Here is a 12947-nt window from a genome sequence, read left to right on the forward strand (position 1 = left end):
AATAAAAAAATAAAACAATCTAATTTAAATGTCTAAGGACATTTAGCGACTGGTGCAGAGTCCGTCACGTGGTACTTTAACGCCGTGTTAAAAATTTGATCTCAAACAAATACTTAATTGAGCTTCTGTAAACCGGATCTAGAAATTGAAGAATGGAAAGCCGAAAATTCGACAAGTCAAGTACTGAAAAACCGAAAAATGGAAAATCGAGAAATTGAAAACTCGAAAAATAAAACAACCGGAAATTCGAATAGTCGAAAATAGAAAATTGTGGAAGAAAAAACTGAAATTTTAAATATCGAAAATTCGAAAAATTGAAAATTCAAAAATCAAAAATTGAAAATCAAAATATTGAAAAATGGAAAAATCGAGAAGTGAAAAAGTTGAAAATTCGAATAACGGAAAATCGCAAAATCGAAAATTTTTAAAGTCAAAATTCGATTAACGAAAAATCAAAAATTGGGAAATTAAAAATTGAAAATAGAAACTTGGAAAATTAAAATTTGAAATATCGAAATATCGAAAGTTCAAAGATCGAAAAATTGAACAGTCGAGAAATAGAAAAATCAGAAAGAAAAAAAAAATGAAAACTCGCCTTTGGAAAAGTCGAAAATTCGAAATAATGAAGAATCGAGAAGTCGAATAATTGAAAATTCGAAAATCCAAAATCGTAAACTCAAAAAATCGAAATTCGAAAAACCGAGAATTGGAAAATCGAAGATTGAAAATCAAAATATCAAAAAATCGAAAAAACGGGAAGTGGAAAGCTGAAAATTCGAATAACGAAAAATCGCACAATAGAAAATTTGGAAAATCAAAATTCAAAAGTAGAGAAATTAAACATAGAAAAATGGAAACATGGAAAATTCGATGAATGAAATATTCAAAAATCGAAAATCGAACATTAAAAAATTGAAAATCGAAAAATCGAAAATTGAAATTTGAAATATCAAAAATCGGAAAGTCAAAATCGGGAAATAGAAAAATCCGAGAGCAAAAAAATAGAAAATTCGAATATCGGAAAATGGAAAATTCGAAAAATTGAAAAATCGAAAATTGGGAAACTCGAAAATTCGAAAAATCATTAATCGAAATATAAAAAAATTAGAATTCGAAAAATCTATAATTGGAAAATTGAAAAATCAAAATTCGCGAAATCCAACAATCGAAAACTCGGAATTCGAAAAATCGAGAAATCCAAAAATTTAAAACTCGAGATATCGAAAACTCAAACAATCGAAATTCGAAAAGCCGAGAATTGGAAAATCGAAGATTGAAAATCAAAATATCGAAAAATTGAAAAAACGAGAAGTGGAAATCTGAAAATTCGAATAACGAAAAATTGCACAATCGAAAATTTGGAAAAACAAAATTCAAAAGTAGAAAAAATAAAAATAGGAAAATGGGAAAATCGAAAATTCGATGAATGAAATATTCGAAAAATCGAAAATCGAACATTAAAAAATTGAAAATCGAAAAATCGAAAATTGAAATTTGAAATATCGAAAAATCGTGAAATCACTAATCGGAATATGAAAAATTGGAATTTGCAAAATCGATAGTAATTGGAAAATCGAAAATAGAAAATTGAAAAATCAAAATTCGCAAAATCCAACAATCGAAAACTCGAGAACTCGAAAAATCAAGAAATCTAAAAATTTAAAACTCGAGATATCGAAAAATCAAAAGTCGAGAAATTAAAAATAGAAAAATGGGAAAATTGAAAATTGTGTGAATCAAATGTTCGAAAAATCGAAAATTAAAAAACTGTAAATAGAAAAATCGAAAATGGAAATTTGAAATATCGAAAAAAAAAAAATGAAAATTCGATTATAAAATAATCGAAAATTCGAAATATTGAAAAATAAGGAAGGCGGATGATCGAAAATTCGAAAATTCAAAATCAAAAAATTAAAATTTTGAAATTCGAAAAATCGGGAATTGGAAAATCAAAAATCGAAAATTCGAAAAATTAAAAAATCAAAAATTCGGAAAATCAAAAATTTGAAAAATCATTAATCGAAAAATAAAAAAATTGAAATTCGAAAAATCGAAAATTGAAAAATCACAAAATCGAAATATCAAAAAATCGAAAACTCGAGAAATCGAAAAATCGAGAAATCAAACAATCGAAAATAAAAAAATTGAAAAAGCGAAAAGTAAAAAAATTAAAACTAGAATATCTAAAAATTTATCTATCAACACTTTGATGACGTCTCCTCAAAATTCTTTGTAGTAAACGCCATTTAAATTTTATAAAAATACGCTTGTAGTTGTGGTTTATGAATTCGCCCGAAGTTTTACCCGACACATCTAAATTTTTGGAAAAAGACCAAATTGCGAAATAACTTTATGGTAATATAAAGGTTATGGAAAAATGTCGAGCTTTTTCTTTAAAAAAAAGGGACTTATTGGACTGTACTTCAAGGGCCAGAGAAGTTATGTCTAAGTAACCCCAGCCAATGTTTTGATTAGCGATTGTCACTTGAAGCGTCAATGAAATCCCGGATCAGCAGCTTAAGTAATTACACCCTGGTTTTTACACTCAAATTTGGTGTACTAAATTGAAACAGCGTGTGTTTGCACAAAACTAATCCCGTGCAACGGTTATATACATTTTTGCGTGTTTAGATGCGATAAGCATTTAAATATGAACGTTTTAATCTAATAACTTTATCATTTGTCTTTCTAAAGTCCTTGCGGAAGATTTGAGCAAATTACTTTATAATGTAATTACCCGAGCGGTTAGGGCAAATTAAATTTAACAGTTTCGTTTCGCCATGACCAACTTTCTTCGTATCCGTTGACACGGATAAACAGCCACCCCATTTTCGATTCTTCTTTGCTCCTTTACACAGATTAAGCGTTTTAGACCATTAGTTTTTAGTGTGACACGCTGAGCTTTTTTAACTTTTTGTACAATCCGCGTGCTAGCTGTTAGAGACAGAAATGTTTAATTTTTTGGATCAGGAGGTCAGCAAGTTGGTAATCCAGCAGCAAGTGCTTTTCCAATATTCGTGAAGTTAAAATTCTTCATAAAAAACTTCACTGGATATTACGTTCAACTGTTATTTGATTGAAATGAAAGTCGCTATTCCTGAGCTGATTACGTGATAAGTCGCTTGGAGAGCTTTTCAGTATACTGGTTATTAAATTCTTTATATGTAGATTTCAATAGTTATTGACGTTAAAATGAATTGTGAATCTTATATTATAATTTATAAAATTAATATCTGCAAATAATGTGCCACATGAAACACTTTCAAACCGGGTGGAAATAACAGGAAATTGTTTAACGCAAAATTAATTAATTAGTAAATGAAATAAATAAACTTATTTGGGTTTTCATCATGAATGCTAAATCTTTATTTACGTGGCTTTAATTTATCATGGTGTTTGCGTTAATTTATTGCTATAACAATGCGTTGCTAGTTACTTTAAATTTTTAAAACTCACGGCCAGTTTGATAAATAATTAATTACACATCTTTTAAAACGTAAATTGAGTTTTTTCTGTCGAAACATTGTTACCATGATGAATTATTAACTTGTTTAAATTTAAAGAATGTTCAGCCGTTGGTATAGAACCCACGCTTAAAGTTAATTAACAGCATAAGACTTTTACAGGCAACATTAAATAGTAATTATTTAGTAATGGTGTTCTAATTTGTTTCTTCCACAAATAAGGAACGATTCGAGTTAGGATTTTTAGTTTGGTTAAATCGTTACAGGATGTTAGAAACGTTTTTACACACTAATTTTCTGTTACTATGTGACTTTCTACTGAAGCGCGCTGTTTATTAATTGTACAAAAAACGAACTAGAAACTGAGAAAGGTACAGTATTTCTACGAAATTGAGCGACCTACACAGACTTCTTGAAGTTGGGAGAAAAACTACATACCTTCAGGTTTTATAAGGTAGATTGTTATTTCTCTTTAATAAAATGTGGTGCGTGTATTATTAAGTGTTGATTTTAACTTTTAATTATTTATTTGTCATTGGTAAAATGTTGATGACGTAATAACAAAATTTTAGTATGGAAAACTCACTCGAAACAGATGTATAGCATGCAGCTGAATTTGAGAAAATTAAAATAAATTTGGGTATGGACTGTTATTTTATTATTATTTTTTCTTAATAAGAAGTAATATTTATAATATAATTTATACACGGTAAGCCCCTAAGTGTGCGGTTCTCTACATCTCACTAATTTTTCTTAGAGATATAAAGAAAAGTCAAAAACCTAAATCGTAAATTGAGGTAGTTCTCAATATTTAAAAATATACAGAAAGATCAAATTACCCCAATTTTGTTGACTTTTTTTGCCAAAGAAGGGTTCACAAAAAATGGTAAATATGATATTTCATCGCCTGAGAACTTGTGTGATCTACAGACCAGAGCGCGCTCAGGCGAATGTCGACTCTAACCGTTCTGAATTTCTGCGTGGTTACATGCAACTATTTTTTTGTTTAACTAAAAATTACTTCTTTAAGTGTGTTTGATACTAGCAAAACGTCCTAGATTAGCAGTACTAGTGGAACAGTAATCATGCAATAGATTTTTTTCAGGAAGGTGCAGTTATTTTAACGTTTTATAAATATGTATTGTGTTCTACTTTGTATTCATTTTTACATATTATTAGTGACGATTTTTGTAGTTATTTTCCATACATTCTATGATTATTAGCATTGGGAAAACTTACAGCAGCATCGCAACTGCTGAAAAATAGAAAAGTTGAATTATCGAAGAATCAAAAATTTTAAAAATTGAAAACTTAAAATATCGAATAATTGAAAAATCAAGAAATCGAAATTACAAAATTTAAACAATTGAAAAATCGGATAACCGAAAAATTGAAACATCGAAAAATCGAAAAACCGAGAAGTAAAAAATCGAAAAACTGAGAAATCGAAAAATAAGAGGATCGAGAAATGGAGGAGTCGAAAAGTTGAGGAGTCGAAATATCGAAAAATTGAGAAACCGAAATAGGCCAAAATCAAAAAAATTGACAAATCAATAAATTGAACAATTAAACATTGGACCGGACCGTTCGAATCTAGATAAATCGGGAAATGAAAAAATTTAAAATTCGAAGTTTTAAAAAAGAAAAATTGGAAAATCGAAAATTCAAGAATTCGGAAAATTAAAAACTTTGAAATACAGAAGACTAACTGAAAACTCGAGAAATCGCAAAGTCCAGAATTTTAAAAATTCAAAAATTTAAGTATCGAAAAGTTGAAAAATTGAGAAATTTATAAATTGAAAAAATCAAAACGTAAAAAAATCATAAGACTGTAAAATTGAGAAATCGAAAAATTGTAAAATAGAAATATTGAAGAATTGAAAAATCGAAAAATTGGAAAATCGAAATATCGAAAAGCCGAAAAGTAAAAAAATTATAAAACCAAGAAATCGAAAAATAAGAAGATCGTGAAATCAAGGAGTCAAAAAGTTGAGAAGTCCAAATATCGAAAAACTGAGAAACCGAAACAGGGCAAAATCAAAAAATAAAAAATTTAGGAATTCGGAAAATTAAAAAAGTGAAATATGGACGAACTAAAAATTCGAGAAATCGCAAAATTGAAAAGTTGAAATATACTTTAAAAATCGAAAAACCAAGATGGCAAAAAATCAAAACATAAAAAATTGTAAGACCGTAAAATTGAAAAATAGAAATATTGAAGAATTGAAAAATCGAGAAATCCAAACATCCAAAAACACAAATTTGGATACCTACATAAAATTTAAAAATCGAAAAACCGAGAAATCGAAAAATTGAAACATCGAAAAATTCAAAACCTTAGATCGAGAACTAGAGTCGGTAAGTCGAGAAGTCGAAAAATTGAAAAACCGAAATAGGCCAAAGTGGAAAAATCGAAAAGTTAAAAATTGAAAAATTGGATTTTTTTTGAGTAATTGAAATATCGAAAAATTGAAAAATCGAGAAATCGAAAGTCCAAAATTAAAAAAATTGAAAAATCGAAAAATCGAAAAGGCGAAAAGTAAAAAGTTAAAAAACCGAGAAATCGAAAAATCGGAAAGTTAAAAATTGAAAAATTGAACAACAAAACATTGAAATGTCCGAATTTCGATAAACCGAGACATCAAAAATTTGAAAAATTGAAAAATTGAAAAATCGAAAAAGCGAAAAATAATAAATTCGATTTTCTATAAATCGAGACATCAAAAATTTGAAAATTTGAAAAATTGAAAAATTGAAAAATCGAAAAAGCGAAAAGTAAAAAATCAACAAATCGAAACGTTGAAAAACTCAAAAACTGAGATATGGAGGAATCGAAACTAGAGGAGCCGAAAATTCGAGAAGTCGAAAAACTAAAAAATCGAAATAGGCCAAAATCGAAAAATCGAAAAGTTGCAAATTGGAAAATTATAAATCGAGAAATTGAACAATAAAACATTGAAATGTTCGAATCCCCATAAATCGAGACATCAAAAATTTGAGAAATGGATAATTAAAAAATTTGGAAAATTGGAATCCAGAATTTAAAACATTGAAAAATCAAAAATCGAGAAATTGAAACTCCAAAATTTAAAAAAAATGAAAAATCGAAAAGGCGAAAAGTAAAAAAATCAAAAACCGAAAAATCAAAAAATCGAAAAGTTAAAAATTTGAAAATTGAACAACAAAACATTGAAATGTCCGAATTTCGAAAATCCACACATCAAAAATTTGAAAAATTGAAAATTTAAAAATTCCGAAAATTGGAGAATTGAAAGCTCGAAAAAAGGAAAAATCCAGAATTTTAAAAGTTGAATAATAATTTAAACATCGAAAAATTGTAAAATTGAGAAATCTAACGTTTAAAAAACTGAAAAATTGAAAAATTGAAAAACTGAAAATTTATAAACGTCAAAATTGCGAAAAATTGAAAAATAAAAAAGGTGCATTATCAAAGAATCAGCAATTTTAAAAATTGAAAAATTAAAACATCGAATAATTGAACAATCGAAACATCGAAAAATTGGATAAACGAAAAATCGAAAAGCCAAAAAATAAAAAATCAAAAAATTGAAAAATCGAAAAACTAAGAAACCGAAATAGGCCAAAATCAAAAAATCGAAAATTTAAAAATTGAAAAATTGACAATAAATTGAACAATCAAAGCATTGGAACGAAAAATGAAAAAATTGAAAATTCGAAAAATTTTAAAAAAGAAAAATTGGATATCGAAAATTTAAGAATTCGGAAAATAAAAAAATTGAAATATGGAAAAACTAAAAACTCGAGAATTCGAAAAACCCAGAATTTTAAAAATTCAAAAATGAAAGTTTCGAAAATTTGAAAAATCGAGAAATGTGAAAATCGAAAAGTTTAATTTAAAAATCAAAAAACCAACATTGCAAAAAAGTGTAAGACCGTAAAATTGAAAAATCGAAAAATTAAATAATAGAGATATTGAGGAATTGAAAAATCGAAAAATCTGAAATTTAAAACAATGAAAAATTAAAATATCGAAAAATTGAAAAATCTACAAATCCAAACATAAAAAAAAACAAATTCGGATACCTACATAAAATTTAGAAATCGAAAAACAATCGAAAAGTCGAAACATCGAAAAATTCAAAACCTCAGACATCGAGAAATCGAAAAGTCAAGAAGTGGAAAAATTGAGAAACCGAAATAGGCCAAAGTGGAAAAATCGAAAAGTTAAAAATTGAAAAATTGGTAAATCGAAAAACCTTAAATCTAAAACATTGAAAAATTAAAATATGGAAAAATTGAAAAATGAAGAAATCGAAACTGCAAAATATAAAAAATTGAAAAATCGAAAAATAGAAAAAGCGAAAAGTAAAAAATCAAAAAACCGAGAAATCAAAAAATCGAAAAGTTAAAAATTGAAAATTTGATAAATCGAAAAACAGAACAACAATACATTGAAATGTACGAATTTCGATAAATCGAGACATAAAAAATTTGAAAAATCGAAAATTTAAAAATTCGAAAAATTGGAAAATCGAAATATAGAAGAATTGAAAGCTCGAGAAAACGAAAAATCCAGAATTTTAAAAGTTGAAAAATTAAAACACCGAAAAATTGAAAAACTGAAAATCTGTACACGTCAAAATTGCGAAAAATTGAAAAATCGAAATATTTCAAAATCGTAAACTTGGAGAGAAGAAAAATTGAGGGATCGTAAAACTGCAACGTCGGTAAATTGAGAAATCGAAAAATAAAAAAATCGAGAAATCGAAAATTTGAAGAATGAAAAATTTGAAAAAGCCCAAAATTGAAATATTAAAAAATTGGGAAATCTAAAGGTAAAAAATCGAAAAATCGAAAAACCGAGAAATCCCAACATCGAGGATAAAAATTCAACGCGTATTCATAAACCACAAGTTCAGGACTATGCTACTTTTTAACATTTAAATAACATTTAGTCGACTTATATGATGAAATCATCAATTTCTGTGGGACATGAACAGATAAAACGATTTAACATGCTTCCAATAACCATAAGTTGTACAATGTTGTTTTTTTTTCAAAAATCTTAATCCCACAGGTAAAAAGTGAGCACGCATTCATAAATCATAAAAGGAGAATATAAAATTTAAGTAGTATTAACTATTGTAAAATTTGGAAATTACGTCATTTCATTGTTGGTGGGGATGGAATGACAAATTTTGGTGAGCGTTTTACGATTTGATAATACACTTTGAAATGTATATTTTGTCATTCGGGAGCATTCATTGTCACTTATTTGTTGTAAAATCCGAGCAGATGAAATAACGTGGCAAAGTAGCATCGGAATTTCAAAAATCAACTGTAGTTATAAACTAGGAAAAGGCTAGAGAGAATATGTAAAAATATATAGGGTAACTGTTTCATTAAAAAAAAAACTAAGTTGTGTGTTACGCTTTACAAACACTGGATATACTCGTAGATAAAAATAATTTTGTATATATTTTAATAATTTTAGTAAACAAAATACGAAGCGCAAGATCAATGACAAAAAACGTGGTATTATATTATTAGACAGAACTTACCCCTCTTTTGAAATATCAAAGAAATGCGGTTTTTTTTATAAAAAATATAAATACCATTAAAGTCGTCCAAGTAGGGATCGAACCTTTGATCTTCAGGTTTTTAGCACGCGCTTTAACCACTTGAGCTAATAAATTAACTGTCATCTTGTATTACTACAAAATGTCAAAGAGCATTCATAAATCACAAGGACAGGAGTTTGTTATATTATAACATTTAGGTAGCTTTTACTGTGAAAAAATTTGAGGTGACGTCATTAAATTGTTGATGGCGGATGATTAGAAAATTTTGGTCGAAGTTTTACCATGTGCACGAAATTCCTAACATACATATAAAATTTGACAACAATCAATCCGGTAGTTTCGGAGATTTTGATATTATAGGAGACATGAAATGTCGAGAACACATAAAAGTAGTCGTTTTCCAGATGGACCCTACTAACTTTCAAAATTTTTTGTTTTCAAATATCTAAGATAATTTAAAGCACCACTGAAAATATAAAAACATTGTATTTAGCACACTTAAAACATACATGTTTGTATTTGAAAATATAAAGTTGATTTCATTTGCGGAAACACCAAAGCCGATGTAAAGCTAATATTATATCTAATTTGTAGATTCCTATGTGCTAATAAACTGTTTCAAATTTCACACTTCTTTTGGAATGAGTGATATATTAAAGAGGAACCGGTAAACTGGGAGACCCGGTATATACTCTTACAGGAACAAAAAATTGGTCAAAAGTTGTTTCGGTTTTTCAGTTCCTGACTAAATCAATAAAATAAATTCACAATTCAGTAATTTTTTTCGGTCTTCCTTTATAAGCAAATCCAAAAAATATGAATAGAATCATAAATCACAAGTATAGGCTCATCATATTTTGGACATTTTAGATATATATTTATATTTATAACATACATATACATATATAACTTAATTTTTAAATGAATCACCCTGTTTATCTTTTAGATATTTTCATTGGCTTTTTCTTAGTCTACACAAATATATTTTATTTTTGAAATTCAAATGCAACGTTTTCAAGTTACTGAAATTTTTTAAATTTATTAACAATGCGAGTAAGTAGGTACAGGGTGACTGCGAAATATGTGCAAATATTTTAACCACGGCATCCCCCACCCTAGTAGAGCCGAAATATAGAAAAAACAAATTAAAAATCGAATGGGGCAAAACCCCCATGAACCACCCTCGACACGAAGGCACTGAGCCACCTTGTAAACAGAGTTGGAAAAACGTTCGACTAAAAACGACTCAAACACTTTCAGTTTCAATTAAAAGTAAAACCGACTTTTTGCTGCTTATCATTCGTTCATTCATTTACTCATTCATCGTTAAAGGTCACTGTGAAAGTTTTTTGGTAATTTTGATTCTGACGGATGTTTGGTCCTTGTCACAACGATTTTACATTGTTTATTGGAACAGAAATAAGAGCAACTTAGAATGCTACTACCTTTTTACAAGAAATGTTGAAAATGTTGTTCTTGACTAGCAATACAGGCGTCAGAGCGTCGCAAGAGGTTTGTTGATAGGCAAAAAAACACCGGAGTAGCGGCTGCCACTTTCACTTGTTGAAGCTCTTCGATTATTTCTGGACACTGTTGATTTCCACAAACGAATTGTTTCATCCAACCAATACACCTTTCTCGAAAACCGTCTCTTGAAATCGTACTTGTTGACGACTATGTGGAGTTCCATCGGACAAAAAGTGAGTTACACAACGTGGACAATCAGTGGACTCTAAACCGTGCACTTTGTCAACATGGTATGGATGTGGCCGTGTTCTTTTAATGTAGGATGCACTACAAACTGCGAAAATCCAAATTCTCCTTTCTGCCCCATCACGACCACGATCGTAAATTTGAGGTTGAAGGTAACATGATCTCGGAGATGTTGTACCACCATATCGACACACTCTGCATTGGAAAACTGGACCATACACCGATTTCAACGACCGCTCGATAATGACTGGCCCTTTTCGTGTTTTTCACGTTGCGATTAAAAAAGTGCCTGATAAAGTTACTTTTCTGGTTTTACTCCGAGTCCCCTACCCATTCATTGCAGTAATTATGTAGGTCACGAAACATTACCAGCGGCGCGTATAACAATTTACATTTAATTTCAAATAATTTTTTCTAGACACTGCTACCACTTAGGACCGTGAATTTTTGCCAGTGACATAATCATATTGTGAGCTATTGCCCATTTTTTTTTTGCATGTATTTCGCAGTCAGCCTGTATATACAAAAAAATCGTTATTTTAAAAAATTGTACAGCGATATTTTATATATAAATCAATAAAGGTGTATTGTGTTGCAGTACCATTAAAATTCAGCTTTATTATACAGAAAAAGACATAGTTCATAGTTTACTAATTTTGGTTTTGTTAGGTTGGTAACCAACTGTTACTAGATACATGAGTGTGCATTATACGCTACATTAATTAACCGTCCAAAGTCCAAAGCAACCAGGTCCATATTTGATGTATTAATATCAAATTTAACTTTTGTGGAATTTTAAAATTACAGAAAATGCGAAAAAATATTACAATACAATATTTTCATGAAACATTTCAGCGGCTAATTGACATGTCAATAGAATGCTTGCTGAAATATTTATTTTCGTTCAGTAAGTTTTTATTAAACTTTGAACTCTGATCAATACGTCATTTCAAACATTGTTCATATTTAATTAAAAAAAAACTCAATACTCTACAATATCAGTTATTCAGTAAGATGATGAAAAAGGCTTATATCTCTTAATTAAAACAAAAGTTGCTATTCATTCTTTGTTTCAATTTATCTTTTGTTAAACTTTTCCAATTTCATGCGACCTTCTTGCGATTTCAAGTCTTGTGTTTACTTACAATCGATGATTAATTGTGTGTATTGACGAAGACTGAAAGCCATTAATTTTAGAGAAGTAGTAATACAAATAAAGAAGAGATCAGCAGTTCGGAAGGCAGAAAACAAAAAGTATTATGGATGGTTTGTTTTTGTACATGTTCTCAACTTTAAAATCCTTGATTTTTTCAGTGCGACGCCAATCCTTGTGCAAACACTAAAAATCACTGCGAAAGTGAGCAGTAGAAAAGAAACTTAGATTGCTGTTGTATATTACCGTCCGGCTGGGTGAAAAAGGAATTAAGAAAAAGGACCTACAATAGCAGCAATTAGGACGAATTTCATGATTCTCAGAAAGGTTTTATTTTCTGCTTTTGTGCGTTTTTACGATTTTCCAGATCACGCTAGGCGGCCCACACGATTTTTTGCAACCGAGATTGTTATTTTCGTGCTGTATTTGGAGTGTCAATAGACACGTCAAACTTGTACTTCTCCATTAGAAATTAGAATCTAATAATTCGCCTTCTGTTGGTGTGTAATAGTCTAAGTTGCTCGTTTTGTCCTTTCAGCGAGAACACATTCAAGAAACTTCCAAGTTATAAGTTTGTTGATAATAATCAGGGTTTACAACCTATAATTAAGGCAGGATGTACAGGTATCGTCACGTTTTGCTCAACGTAAACCCAAACTTAACTATTTTATGTGTAATTTCAACCAAGAATATCTGTTTGTGGCTGAGCGTGTACGATGTGGTAGGCATAAAGTGTCAGTCTTTTCGGAGTGTAATGCAAATTACTTTCGGTTTATTGTGTTATAAGGGTCGGAACCGAGTACTGATGTCGGATGGGATCACAATAAAGGGCCCGTAGGTCTATTATAAATTATTGCATACTTACCTGAAAATGTTCACATATTTCAGGCCCAATTAATTTCAACTCCGGTCTAACTGCCATTTACATATCTCGTGGTAATTAAAGCTAAAGTTTTAAAAGTCATCAATTTCAAATGTTGAGAGCACGAAGTTAATTATTTTTGTTGCAGTTTGCTTAATTATTCTTCATTTGGGATTTCATAAGTGAAATGG

The sequence above is a fragment of the Zophobas morio genome, unplaced genomic scaffold (assembly GCF_036711695.1).
Source record: "Zophobas morio isolate AGI-343-1 ecotype UQ-CSIRO unplaced genomic scaffold, CSIRO_AGI_Zmor_V1 ptg000014l, whole genome shotgun sequence".
Classification (NCBI taxonomy): domain Eukaryota; kingdom Metazoa; phylum Arthropoda; class Insecta; order Coleoptera; family Tenebrionidae; genus Zophobas; species Zophobas morio.